General features: G+C 37.9%; 1 non-coding gene across 1 annotated transcript; it reads right to left on the bottom strand.

The window, feature by feature from the left end:
- Positions 1–235: 235 nt before the first annotated feature.
- Positions 236–393, bottom strand: LOC112438754 (U1 spliceosomal RNA). Its single transcript, XR_003027115.2, has one exon. It is a non-coding gene; the product is annotated as a U1 spliceosomal RNA (small nuclear RNA).
- Between the last annotated feature and the right edge of the window lie 3,511 nt (positions 394–3,904).

Consider the following 3,904-nt stretch of genomic DNA (forward strand, 5'->3'; position numbering starts at 1 on the left):
GTCTGTCTGATTTTTCCTTTCTTCTGTGTTTTTCCTGCTATTATATAAGAGCAAGTTGTACAAGCCTTATCCTTAGATTACTGTAACAGCTAGATTATACACATATTTGAATTCAGTGATCATGTACTATATTTGTTATCTTGAACAGGTCCTTGCTATGTCTTCTCAGGTAAGTCTAGACTTATTTTATTTTATTAAAATATTTTTAAACTTTAAAGTAATTTTTTTTTCAGGGGACAACATGAATACGGGCTGTACTACTACAAATCATGCAGTCAAGTTTCCAGCATTTGGGGAAATTGCAAGGGTCAGCATACCTGGAGTGCAGTGGATGAGCTTAGCCTTGGAAAAACCACCTTTGGAATTGTGGTTTGTTCCCTGACAGGTAAGTATTAGATTTTTATTTATTTTTGTTATTTATTTATTTATGTTATTTATTTATTTATTTTTATTTTTTAGAGAAAGGGTCTTGCTCTGTCACCCAGACTGGAGTGTAGTGGCATGATCATAGCTCACTGCAGCCTTGACATCCTGTGCTCAAGCAATCTTCCCGACTCAGCCGCCCGGTTAGCTGGGACTACAGGTATGTGCTACCATATCTGGCTAATTTTTAAACTTTTTTAGTAGAGATGAGGTCTCAGTATGTGGCCCAGGCTGGTCTTGAACTCCTGGGCTCTAGAGATCCTCCCGCCTCAGCCTCCTAAAGTGCTGGGATTACAGGTGTGAGCCCCTGTGCCCAGCCCCTAGACTTTTATTTTTGTCTTCTTTAAGCAGTTCTATAATTAAGAGCATATAGACTTTTATTTTTAATATATACTTTTTTGTTCATATGTTGAGATGTCAAAGAACCAAACATCTGAACTTTGAAAAGAATAGGTGAGATACTATGGAAACAGTATTTATAATAAAATGAAATGTAACACTTATGGAACTAGACAGTATGCTAAACATGTTTTATATCTTATTTAATCCTCACAACATTTCTATGAAATAAAGTATTTTATTTCCCACTATATTGATAAAGGGATTATGAAACCATTCCATTAATTCTCTCCTAAACACTCTGAGTTTGGTAGAGCTCATATTTTTCCAACTTATTATTTCATTAACCAAGGCACAAGAAATCCAACATAGCCTACCCATTGTCATTTTGCAGACAGCATAACTTGATGAGTAACAGCATAAGCTAAATTCTAGCTCCATCGTTTACTATATACATGACCTTGGTAACTTATCCTCTTAGTACCCCAATTTCTGAAGCAAATTAAAAGTAAAAATAGAAATGTTCTTCCCAGTGCTTATGTGCTCAGGTTGGGAAATTTATTTTCTCACCTGGAAAGATCAATTCCAGTGATAGGAACGGAAGCTCTGAGAGGATGTAGAATTATGTAAAACTCTGGCAAGATCTCCTGAAAACAGTCTGGGAAACCAGCCTGCTTGCCTAATGACTTATCCTCTTGGGCATCTGGCCGCCTGGTCTCAATGCCTTTCCAATTGTAAACAAAACAAATTTAGTAAGCTCCACCTATTATTTCTCAAAAACCACCTCCCAATTCAGCCCAACTGCCATGCTCGCGAGAACTGTGCTGTGAAATGTGGAGGCTGTGTAAAGACAGAGGTCCAGCACTTGAGCTCTAGGCTCAAGGAAAGGAAAGGCCATTGACTCAATGCCTATCCACCCTTCGGCTAACTTAAAGTCACTCTGTTAAATGCACAGCCTCTAGGAATATAATAATTCTGCCTACTCTAGCTTTAAAGGTGGATTTTGCAATTTTTGAAAAGGTCCTTAGAATCACATTGCAGAATTAAAGGGTGTATTATAATTATCAATATCAATAGTAATAAAAGTTTATTAAAGGTCATTAAAATGAAAGGGGATGGCTCTAGATCCCATCAATCTGAATTGACTCCCTCCTCTTGTGTTAATTAGAAAACTCAGATAATGGTTCTATGGGGGAGTACAGGGAAAATTTAATTACGAAAGTTTAATGGGCCACTATCTACTTCCTGCCAGATTAAAAACTGATGATTTACACAATTTTAGATACTACGACAGGCTTTTCTAACAAAACATGTTGCAGAGTAATGTAAAAGTTTACTGAGAGCATTCTATTCATTTTTAAACAATGCCAGCAAAAGCCATATTTGCTTGCTTCTTTTAAAAAACCACGCCATATATTTAAAAAACTTATATATTGTTTTATTTAAATAATTATGTATTATTTACTAATATTTAAACAATTGTTTACAATATTTAAACAATTATATATTGTTTACTAATGCTTACAACCCTAAAATAAGTAGCAATCAGAAAATGGAGATTTTTTTTCACATATATATTGGTTAAAAATAAAATTAAATCTTTTATCCTATTGGAACTGGGGAAAGGGAGACATACTGGGGTGGGGTGGGAATAGATTTGAAGCCATCAAGGAAAGGAAAGATGTTTTAATGTTTCTGACTCTTGTTTTTTATTGAGAGCTTTCTACCTGGGATCTCAGCATCTCATCCATTTCCCCTGATCTAGGGTTGCCTGTGCCCAACACAGAGTGATAGGCTCTCTGCAAAACAGAATTTGAAGGATATGGTTGTAGAGAAAAGAAATGACACAGGAGAGAAGTAAAAGAAATAAGAAGCAGCCCATTCTTAACTATGACTTACTTTTTAAATGGTGTAGCATGGGATCATTGAGGAGTCAGTTCTCTAACCTGAGTTGGAAAATATAGGAAATCCAGAACACTTACATAAAACACACAGACACTTTTGAATTTAATGATGAATTTATGATTGCTAGCAAGTCCTCTAGATCTGCACTGTTCAATATGGTAGCCACTAACTGCATGTGGCTACTGAGCACTTACAATATCCCTAGTTCAAATTGAGATGTGCTGCAAGAGTCAAATAAACACCAGATTTTAAGGCTTAGTATTTTAAAAAGGATGTAAAATATCTCATTAATAATGTTTACATTATTACATTTTGAAATGATTGAGCTATTGGATTGAATAAGATCTATTATTAAAATTAATTTTACCAGTTTCTTTGTACTTTTTAAAATGCAGGTACTAGAAAATTCAAAATTAATATGTGGCTTGAATCCTATTTCCATTGAACAGTGCTTCTGTCGATATTTAATACGACACTCAGGGAAGTGACGCATTTTAGGATGGAACTCCGTGGCTTGGAGAATACTTTTAGAGACCACCAGGACTTACTTTTGAGGCCTGAGAGCCTGCGATCCAGCTCAGGAACAGCACAAGAACGCAGGGAAGTGTGATACTGTGAAGTGTCAGCTCGCCTCACAGCTAGAGGGTCTCAACAGGTTTCTGAGAAGATACAGTAGTGTCACATCATACACATCTTCAACTTATGTTAAAGGAACAAGAGAAACAGAGAAACACTTAGACTGAGCTGGAGAGCACATAGGACCTAAGCAGAACTGGTGAATCTGCAGTGTCCTCCATTGCATTCTTTGACCACATGCCCCAGAGTGAACAACTGTGAAAGAGACATAGAAACCTCATGTTTCTTCAATATCAGCTCCCTTGAGCTTCCCATAGTGTGGAACTCTTTTATGTTGGGTATTATACTAGAGCTCAAAAAACACTAACCCGGTCGGGCCCGGTGGCTCATGCCTGTAATCCCAGTACTTCCGGAGGTCGAGGTGGGCGGATCACGAGGTCAGGAGATCGAGACCATCCTGGCTAACACGGTGAAATCCCCGTCTCTATTAAAAATACAAAAAATTAGCCAGGAGTGGTGGCGGGCGCCTGTAGTCCCAGCTACTCAAGAGGCTGAGGCAGGAGAATGGCATGAACCCGGGAGGCGGAGCTTGCAGTGAGCTGAGATCGGGCCACTGCACTCCAGCCTGGGCGACAGAGCGAGACACCGTTTCAAAAAAACA

Source organism: Pan paniscus, chromosome 1 (assembly GCF_029289425.2).
Source record: "Pan paniscus chromosome 1, NHGRI_mPanPan1-v2.0_pri, whole genome shotgun sequence".
NCBI lineage: Eukaryota > Metazoa > Chordata > Mammalia > Primates > Hominidae > Pan > Pan paniscus.